The sequence below is a fragment of the Neofelis nebulosa genome (assembly GCF_028018385.1).
Source record: "Neofelis nebulosa isolate mNeoNeb1 chromosome Y unlocalized genomic scaffold, mNeoNeb1.pri SUPER_Y_unloc_2, whole genome shotgun sequence".
NCBI lineage: Eukaryota > Metazoa > Chordata > Mammalia > Carnivora > Felidae > Neofelis > Neofelis nebulosa.
Window position 1 is genome coordinate 313,043 of NW_026691918.1, and position 11,280 is coordinate 324,322.

The following is an 11,280-nucleotide window of genomic DNA, read 5'->3' on the forward strand; positions in this document are numbered from 1 at the left end:
TAAGTGTCTGAGAACTTTTTCTTCGGTGCACAGTAACACCCCACAAAGGTTTTTGCTATTGATGAAACCCAGTTAACTTACTTGCACGTAAAATTTATTTTGCACTTGTACTTTGATGTCATATCTCAGAAACCACTGCCCAATCCTAGAACATGGTGATTTATGACTATGTTTTCTCTGAAAAGTTTTCGAGTTTAAATTCTTATGTTCATGAACTTACACCGTTTTTAATAGTTTTCGTATATGGTGTATCATGGAGTCCAACTTCATACTTTATTTGTTGATAACTCATCCTAGCACCATTTGTGGAAGAGACTATTTTCCCCCATTAAGTGGTTTTGACATTCCTTCTAACCATATGTGTGACTGTTTATTTCTGTCTCTAAATTTTATTATTGATCTCTATGTGTATTTATACGCCATTACCATACTCTATTTGATTTTGTAGTACATTTTGAAATTTGGAAGTATAAGTCGTATGGTTTCAAGATTGATTTGGTTTTATGGGTCCCTTGTAAGTCCGTGTGAATTTTAGAATCCCCCTGTGCGTTTCTAGGAAAACAAAATAAGCACAGGTTAAAAACAACAACAACAACAAAAAGCCAAGAGATGCTTTGAAAGGGATTGCTTTGAAGTGGCAGATCTGTTTGGATCATCTGTAGGCCACCTGTTAATGAGCACAGAAGTCTTTGTACTTGTTTTAAGGTCCTTTTAAAATTTCTTTCAACAATATTTTATAGTTTCAATGTACAAATCTTGCACATCTTTGGTTAAATACATTCCTATATATTTTATTCTTTTTGCTGCTCCTGTAAATGGAATGTTTTCTTAATTCCATTTTTGGACTATTTATTTCTAATTTATAAAAATACAATTAGTTTTTAATGTGTTGATCCTATTTAATGCCACTTTCCAGAATTTACTTATTAGGTCTAATAGAAATGTTTATTGCGTACTTATGTATGCTTGTGTTCGTTAGTACTTTCCACACTGGATACAAAAGCATGTTTTTGCAAATAGTATTACTTTTTTCTTTGCAAATATGGATGTGTCCAGTTATTCTGTTTCTCCTTAGTGTTGAGGGTTTTGGGAGATGCTTTGAGTCAAAATGGGACCTAACTTTCCAAGATAAAACTTATACGACCAGATTAAATAAAGAGAAGACTTAACATTTAGCCCTTATTTGTCAAGGAAAGTTCCAGAGCCTCTTATCTATTGAAGGAGAAGTCAGAAAAAGGCTTTGATAGAATTCCCTTTCCCTCCTCCTCCCCACCCCCCACCCAGCTTCAGGCACAATTATTGGCAGATTACCGGGCACTTATGATCACCTGCAGCCGGGCAGTGTGATCATTTCTTGCAGTTGACCAGAGCCTAAAGCTTTCTTGTGCTGGCAGGTGCCTGGTACTCAGTGAAAGAGCACCGACTCACCCTAAAATACTAGAAGATGACCTTCTAATTTGCGAAAACTGGGCCGTGTCTGATATATTCACACTATCTCTGCAGTCCACTGCTCTTATATGTTCACACTATCTCTGCAGTGATAGGCTGCTCTTATTTACCCTTAAATCTACATAGCAGAAAAATCAAAATTCCACCAAGGATAGATGGGAGAAAGCTCAGCCAGAGCTACCAGCATTGACAGGCTTTTGCATCCCTCAAGGTAGAACCCATGGGTTTTATGGAAGTGCTCTCCCAACTGGCATTGTAGTGTTCACCAGTGACTGTGTATTTCTTTATGACTTCCTCATTCAGTTGTGGCTCATTTCACAAAACAGAATAAACACATGTTCAAAGGCAACAAAACTGTTCTTTCTGTGACAACTAGTCTTTCAGGACTCTGAGGTTCTGGAATACCCCCTTCTGTTCCTACACTGTGACATAGACTGAGAGCCAGGGCCACACAAGTGCGTTTCCACTCAGCCAGGTAAAATCTCAAAATTTACAGGGAAAAGTAACGCATGTTGCCAAGTCACCAATACTCTTCTTCCCATTCTCCGTGGGAATTAGATTTAATCATGGTGAATCTCCAACCCACCCCAGAACTTATTCAGCTGTCCCTTTAGGAATTCACTCCCTCAAGGATTAGAGGAAGAGTTAAGATGGTGGGGAAGTAGGGGGACTCTGGGCTTTCCTTGTCCCTCAAACACAACTGGATTAAGGTCGGACCACTTGGAACACACAGGAAATCCATCTGTGGAGAGGCAGAAGGATCTCCACAGTTGGAAGAAGACAGCTTGGCAGGATCGAGGTGCGTGGAAGTGGATTGGGGGAGAGAAAAATGGCAGAGCTGTGGAGGAGAGTGAGCCATTTTTGTGGAGACAAAAGGGAGACAGAGAAACAGGGATAGAGAAAGTGTGGGATCATTTCACACAAGGGGACAACCTCTCTCTGGACCACAGACTGGAGAGCCAGAGGTGCTGAGGGTTGCTGTGTGTGTGTGTGTGTGTGTGTGTGTGTGTGTGTGTGTGTGTGTGTTTCAATCAGCATTTGGAGCTCAAACTCCAAGGTTTGGGAAATGCATGACTTTCTCTGGGGAGGGTATGTGAGGTGCACTCCTGGACAGGTGGGGGCTGGCCCCAGAGGGCGTAGGGTGGTGTAGAGATCTCCAGGGTGCATGGGGGGGGGGGAGGGGAGGAGCAGTGCCCTTCCGGGAGTACTTTTGGAGCAGGGTCTGTTACCTCTTCAAGGACAAAAGACCCCGCAGCTGCCAGCCTAAGGCTTTTCGTCAGCAAGGGAGAGAGGTGCACCCAGAGGGAATATCAACTTTGCTGCTGTTAGCTGTTCTGCCTCATAGATTTGGTGCTCTCTGCAGGCATGGGAGTGCTTTTCAGGGACAAAGGATATCAGATACAGTGTGGAGAGGCTCTACTCCGGTGAAGGCTCTACTCCGGAGAAGGATCTGCACGTGCCCAGTTTTTTAAGACTTTGGGTTTTGAGTCCCAGCTACCCACCAAAGATAAAACACAGGAGAATTGTGGTGCAGGGTGAGCTGCCTGCCGTCACTATTCTATGAGGGCTGCCTGAACAACAGGGGTGTGAGATCCCCAGTCCAGGGAAGAGAGATTGGGGTGGCGCCATTTCCTCCCAACACCCATGCAGTGGGACTTCAGAGAGCAATAAACAGTCCCCAAAGGAGGAAGGACCAGCTCAACACAAACTCTGCCCCCCTGTGCCTGAAACTGCATATTTTCTGGGTCAGGACTTCATCTGAGCCAAGGCAGTGGGCTGGTCTTCCAAAAGCCCAGCACAGACAGCGCCCCCCATAAACCGAGTGTACTGAAGATCCAGTGTTTAAAACAACACTTAAAGTTTAGGTGGAAAGTTTAGGTGGAAATAGGACCAGGTTTGATTTATTTTTTAATTTATTTTTCTTTTATTTATTTTTTCTTTCTCTTTTGGAATCAGGCTCATAGTTTCTTTTTTATTTCCTTCTCTCTCTTCCCTTGCTTACTCTCTCTCTCTTTCTCTCTCTGCATCAGATTTTTTTTCTTTTTTCCTTTTCTTTTTTAAATCTTTTTTTTTCCCCTTTAGAATCAGGCATATAGATTTTGATTCTCTATTTGATTTTTTTGTTGTCGTTACTTTCCTTTCCTCTTTTTTTGGTATAAAGGTTTTTTTTTCTCTTTTTCCCAGGCTTACTTCAACAAACAAATCAAAGCACACCTGGTTTAAAGTTCAAACACTCAGCTCTAAAAGCAAGGAGGAGCTCTGCAGAGGAGTAACCAGTGGGAAAGAGAAGCCAAACACAACAGGACAGTGCACACAGCATGCACCTGAAATACAACCTGAAGTGCCAGGACCTGGACTGTTTATGACCCCTTTTTTTTAACACAGTAGTACTCCCAGGGGCAGAAAACATAACAACCTTTCAAAACATGCAAAAGACAGAAACTTAGCCAAAATAACAAGCTGAAGAAATTCTCCACAAGATAAGGGTCAAGATCAAATCAAGACCAGGGATTTGCTCAAAACAGATATGAACAATGCATCATCTGAACAAGAATTTAGAACAACAGTCAGAAGACTACTAGCTGGGCTTGAAAAAATATATGGAAGACATGAAAGAAACCCTTGCTTTGGAGATCAAAGTCATAAAAACTGGTCAGCCCGAGATTTAAAAAAAAAAATGCTATCACTGAGGTCCAAAACCCACTGGATACACAATGAGTACTGAAGAGGCAGAGAAGAAAACAGAAAATATAGAAAATAAAATTATGGAAAATAATGAAGGCGAACAAAGAGAAAGAAAAGAAAATTATTAGATCACTAGGGGAGACGTGGAGAAATTAGTGATTCCATAATATGAAAAAAAAAATATCCAAATAATAAGGCTTCCAGAAGACGAGCAAAAGGCAGAAGAGAAATATTGTTTGAACAAATCGTAGCTGAAAACTTCTCTAATCTGGGGAGAAAAGCAAACATTCAAGTACAAAAGGCACAGAGAACTCACCTCAAAATCAACAAAAACAGGTCAACACCATGATATAACACAGTGAAACTTGCAAATTACAAAGAGCAGCTAGGGACAAAAGGCCCTTACTCTACAAGGGTAGGCACAAAAGGGAGGTAGCAAACCTGTCCACTGAAACTTGGAAGGCCTGAAGGGAGTTACAGAAAATATTCAATGTGCTGAATGGGAAAAAAATATTCAGCCAAAAAATTCCATATCCAGCAAGGCTGTTATTCAGAATAGATGGAGAGATAGAGACTTTCCCAGACCAACAAAAACTAAACAAGTTTGTGACCACTAAATCAATCCTGCAAAAAATTTTAAGGGGACTCTAGCAGTGGAGGCAAAAAACCCCCCAAAAGCCCAAAGAAACAAAGACTACCAAGAACTAGAGAACATCACCACAAACACAAAATCTACAGGTAACACAATAGCACTAAATTCATATCTTTCAACAAGCGCTCTGAATATTAGTGGACTAAATTGCTCCGCTCAAAGGACACAGGGTGAAGAATGTATATAAAAACGAGATCTACCCATATGTGCCAGCAAAAGACTCATTTTAGACCTAAGTACACCTGCAAATTGAAAGTAAGTGGATGGAGAACCATCTATCACAAAAAGAAAGCTAGAGCAGCCACACGTGTATCAGACAAACTAGGTTTTACTTTTTTTTTTTTAATGTTTATTCATTTTTTGATAGAGAGCGATAGAGTGTGAGTGGGAAAGGGACAGAGATAAAGGGAGACACAGGATCTGAAGCAGGCTTCCAGCTCTTAGATTTCAGCACAAAGGCTGACACTGGGCTTGGACTCACCAACCGTGAGATCATGACTTGAACCAAAGTTGGCCGCTTAACCCACAGAGCCACCCTGGCACACCCAGGCAAACTAACTTTTAAAACAAAGTCTGTAAAAAGACATGAAGAAGGACATTGTATCAGAAGTAAGTGGTCTGTATAACAGTTGTAAATATTTATGCTGCCAACTTGAAAGAACCCAAGTGTATAAGTCAATAAATCACAAAATAAACAAAGTCCTTGATAATAACACAATAATAGTAGGGGATTTTACTCTTACAGACATGGACAGAACAAGTACGCAGAAAATCAACAAGGAAACAATGACTTTGAATGACACGCTGGGCTGGTGGCCTTAACAGATCTATTCAGATTATGTCGTTCTAAACCAGAAGAATTCACATTCTTCTCAAGTGTACATGGGACGTTCTCCAGAATGCATCACATACTGAGTCACAAAACAGCCCTCCACAAAGATAAATGATCACACCATGCACATTTTCGGGTCACAAAGCTATGAAACTTGGAGATAATCACAAGAGAAAATTAAGAAATTCCTCAAATATGTGGAGGTTAAAGAACGTCCTACTAAAGGATGAAGGGTGGGTGGCAGTGCCTGGGGGGCTCCGTCTGTTAGGCGTCGAACTTCAGCTCAGGTCATGATCTCACTATTTGTGGGTTTGAGCCCCGCGTCGGGCTCTGTGCTGACAGCTCAGAGCCTGGAGGCTGCTTCAGATTCTGTGTCTCCCTCTCTCTGACCCTCCCCTGCTCATGCTGTGTCTCTATCTTTCTCAAAATAAATGAACACGAAAAAAAAGTTTATAAAGAATGACCGGGTTAGCCAGGAAATTAAAGCAGATTTTTTTTTAAAAAACATACATGGAAGCAAATGAAAATGAAAACTCTTTGGGATGAAATGGAACCCCTTTGTGATGAAATAAAAACCTTTGTGAGGCAGCAAAAGCAGGTCTAGGAGAAGAGTATGTTGCAATTTGAGCCTCACTCAAGAAGCAAGAAAGATCCCAAATACACAACCTAACCTTACACCTAAAGGAGCTTTATAAAATAAACAGCAAAACCCGCAGAAGAAGGGAAAAATTAGAGCATAAATACAGGATGTAGAAACTGGAACAACAACAAACAGTCGAACAGACCGTTTAAACTAAATGCTCGCTCTTTGAAAGAATAAACAAAATTAATAAATCCCTCGTCAGTCTTGTCAAACAGAAAAGAGAAAGCATCCAAATAGGCAAGAGCACATATGAAAGAGGAGAGGTGACAACCAATGCCACAGGAAAAAAAAAAAAAAGTTACAACACTATGAAAAATTATATGCCAACAAATTGGGCAATCTGGAAGAAATAAAAAAACATTCCTAGAAAATCACACACTATCAAAACTCAACAGGAAGAAATAGAAAATTTGAACAGGCCCGTGACTAGTGCAGAAATTGAATCAGGTATCAAAAATCTCCCAACAAATAGGAGTGGTGGGCCAGAAGATTTCCCAGGGGGATTCTACCAGCCAGTTAAAAAAACACAGTTAATACCTATTCTTCTCAAACTGTCCCAAAAATAGAAATGGAAGGAGAGCTTCCTGATTCATTGTATGAAGCCAACATTACCTTGATTCCCAAACCAGGCAAAGATCCCACTAAGAAGGAATTACAGGCCAATATCCCTGATGAAACTAGTTGCAAAAATTCTCAACAAGATTCTAGCAAACTGGAGCCAACAACACATTAACAGAATTACTCACCAAGATCAGTGGGATTTATTCCTGGGCTGCAGGGCTGGTTCAATATATGCAAATCAGTGTGATACACCACATTAATAAAAGAAAGGATAAGACCATATGATCCTCACCGTACATCCAGGAAAAGCCTTTGACAAAATACAGCATTCATTCTTGATAAAAACTGCCAAAAAAAAAAAAATAGACACAGAATAGACACATAACATACCTCAACATCATAAAGACCGTATATGATGGGCCCACAGTATGATCATCCTCAATGGGGAAAAGTTGAAAGCCTTTGCCCTGTTGATCAAGAAATAAGACAAGAATGCCCACTCTGACACTACTATCAGATATTACTATCTGATACAGTATTGGAAGTCTTAGCCTCAGCAATCAGACAACAAAACCTTTAAAAGGACATACAAATTGGCAAGGAAGACATACAAATAGTCTGTCACTATTTGCAGATGATCTGATACCTTACATGGAAAACCCAATGACTCCATGAAAACGTAGCTAGAACTAATACATGAAAATTCAGCAAAATCACAGGATATAAGGTCACCTGATATAAATCAGTTGCATTTTTTTTTATTTAAACATTTTTTTAACATTGGGGTGCCTGGGTGGCTCAGTCAGTTAAGCGTCCGGCTTCAGCTCAGGCCACGATGTCGCACTTTGTGGGTTCGAGCCCCGCGTCGGGCTCTGTGCTGACAGCTCAGAGCCTGGAGCCTGCTTTGGATTCTGTGTCTTCTCCTGTCTCTGCCCCTCCCATGCTCATGCTCTGTCTCTCTCTCTGTCTCTCAATAATAAATAAACATTAAAAAAAATTTTAAAGATTTTTTAACATTTATTTGTTTTGGGGACAGAGAGACAGAGTGTGAGCAGGGGAGGATCAGAGAGAGAGAGGGAGACACAGAATCCAAAGCAGGCTCCAGGCTCCAAGCTGTCAGCACAGAGCCTGACGGGGGCTCGAACTCGCAAACCGTGAGATCATGACCTGAGCCAAAGTCACATGCCCAACTGACCGAGCCTCTCAGGGGCCCCAAATCACTTGCATTTGTGTATACAAATTACACAAAGTAGCAGAAAGAGAAACCAAGGAAGCTATCCAATTTATTAGTACCAAAACCAATAAGACATCTAGGAAAGAACCTAACTAAAGAGGTAAAATTCTGTACTCTAAAACTGTAGAACGTTTATGAAAGAAATTGAAGGGGATACAAAGAAATGGAAAAGCATGTCATGTTCACGGGTTGGAAGAACAAACATTGTTAAAATGTCTACACTACCTCAAGTAATTACACATTTAATGCAATCCCTTACCAGCATTCTTCACAGAACTATATCAAACATTCTTAAAATTTGCATTGAGGCACAAAAACTCTGAATACCCAAAGCAATTCTGAAATAGGAAAAAAAAAAAAAAAAGCTTGAGGAGCATGATTTCAGACATCAAGCTATATCTGAAAGTTGTAGTCTTCAAGACAGAATGGTAATAGTGCAAAAACAGACACATAGATCAATGGAACAGAATAGAGAACCCAGAAATTGACTGACAAATGTATGGCCAAATAATCTTCCAAAAAGCAGGAAACAATATCCAATGGCGGGGGTGGGGGAGGGGGTGCAGGGAAGCAGTTTCTTCAACAAATGATGCTCGGAAAACTGGACAGTGACATGCAGAAGAATAAAACTGGACTATTTCCCTACATGATACACAAAAATAAATTTGAAATGGATCAAAGATCTAAATGTGAGACAGGAAAGCATCAAAATCCTGGAGGAGAGCACAGGCAGTGACCCCTTTGCTCTCTGCTGCAGCATATTCTTATCCCAAAGGATACAATAATACAGATTCAAAGGGGTACATGCACCCCCAAGTTATATCACCAATAGCTAAACTATGGAGCTATTCATCAACAGATGGTCATCAACATCTTCATGTTCATCAACAGATGACTGATTAAAAATGATGTAGTGTACATAGGTAATATGTATACATATACATGCATAGTGAGATTTCTCAGCCATTGAAAATAATGACATGTTTCCATTTGCAATGATGAAGCAATTTTCAATGGATGAAGCTAAAATGTACTACGCTGATATTAAGTTAAGATGAGAGACAGGTAGGGGGATCCTGGGCTTCACACGCAGCTGGATTGAGGTCAGATTATTCAGAACACTCAGAAAATTGATCTGCAGAGTGGCAGAAGGATTTCCACGGTTGGAGGGAGACAGCTTGGCAGAAGCAAGGTGCATGATGTGAGTTGGGGGAAGAAAGTGTTGGAACCATGAGGGGAGGGAATCCCTTCCAAGGAGAGACAAAAGGGAGAGAAAGAGAGAAGGGTTGAGATAGTGCAGCATCAAATAAGCACAAGAGGAAAACTTCTCTGGGCCACCAATTGGGAAGTAAAGGTACTGAGCATCTCTCTTTTGCAAATAGGATATGGAGCTTAAACCCTGAGTTTCTGGACATGCACAACTTTCTCCAGAATGTAGCTGTGGAGAGTTCTCACGGGGAAAAGGGGGTAATGTATGGTGTAGCAATCCCTGGGGCACACTGGGAGAGAACAATCCCCTTTCTGGACTACTTTTGGTGGAGGGTTTATTGCCTCCCCCAGGACAAAAGACCCTGCCAGCGCCAGACAAAGGCCTTTCAACAGGTGGAGAAGTTCTACTCCAGAGGAGGAAAGAAGATCTGCACAGTGCCAGGTCCTTTAAGACACGGCTTTACATCTTAGCAGTGTGTACCAAGGAGAAGTCTCAGGATATTTGGGGCACAAAGCAAGCTGATGGCCCTTGCTCTTCTGCAAGGGCTGCCTGAACAGTGCAGCTGAGATCTCCAGTATGGCCATGAGAGACTGGAGTCATGCCATTTGTCCCAACACCAACACTCTGGGACTCCAGAGAGCAGCATAGCAGCCCCCAGAGTAGAAAAGACCTGCTTACCCCAAACTCCATTCCTCCATGCTTTGCAGCTGCTAATTAACTGGAGTAAGACTGATGCTGTGATTATGCAACCAGCCTCTTTGCAGACCAGCAAACGCACCATTCTCTGGGCACCAACAGATAACTCTTTTTTTCACCTTATTTTTCCTCCTCCTCTTCTTCCTCCTCCTCCTCCTTCTTCCCTCCTCTTCCTCCTCCTCCTCCTCCTCCTCCTCCTATTCCTGCTCCTCCACCTCCTGTTCCTGCTCCTCCACCTCCTATTCCTGCTCCTTCTCCTCCTCCTCCTCCTCCTCCTCCTCCTCCTCCTCCTCCTCCTCCTCCTCCTCCTTCCCTCCTCCTCCCTCCTCCTTCTTTTTTGTTTCTTCCTAGTGGAATCAGTCTCATAGTTTCTGATTTGTTTTTTTTGTCGTTTCATTTTATCTTTATTTTGGATAAATATAGATATTTTGAATAAATAAAGATATTTTATCTTTGTTTTGAATCATGCTTTTCTGTTCGCTTCTTTTTCCTTCTTGTCTCTTGTTTTTTGACCCTCTCTATTCTTTGTGCCTTTGTACCTCCTATTCTTGGCTGCTAATCCTGTTTACCCAAACTCAGATGTGAGCATCCTATGGCTTTGTACTTCTTTGTGCCTTGTTAACTCATTGGTATAAGCCCAGGCTTCTCCACTGTTCCCCCTTATTGTTTTTTGCTTTTGGGTTTTTGGTTTTGTGGGTTTTTTTTGGGGGGGGGTTCTCTTAGTTTCATGTTTGAAGACAATCCGTCATGATGAGTTCCTTGTCTTTTTTAATTTTTTTGGCTTTTGGATAGCTTGGAGGGTGATTCTGCACAATGGTAAAAGCATTCCACTTCCCAAAGTTACCCAGAATTTGAGATGGGTGCTAGCCTTAAGTGAGAAAGGATTTAGGTCGTGCCACGTTTCCCAGGAATCAGCCCATTTATTTTTAAGCTGATCCTTTGCAAATTGTAGCTTTTGGAACAAAGTCGTATCTAAATCTTTTATATTGTCAGAGAGGTGGGAAGAAAAGATACTGTGAGGATGTGTCTGGACAGCATCCCAAGCTTGGGAGTGATTATAAGGAATTCCAGTCATGCATATATTCTAGTAGCTAGGGTCACAGGGCAGTTTACAGTGGAGGAACAAGGCCTCCTGTCTTGTTCCAATAAATTTCACTGCAGCCTCAAGAGCTTCCAGGTGGGCCAGAAGTTGTCTATCAATGGAAGTATGGCTTATAAATGCTTTGGTAGCATTGACCATGAATTTATTAAGGACATGGGCTGTCTGGATAGTATGATGCAGGGTGACTCCAGCTGTAGTGCAGAGGTGATAATGCCT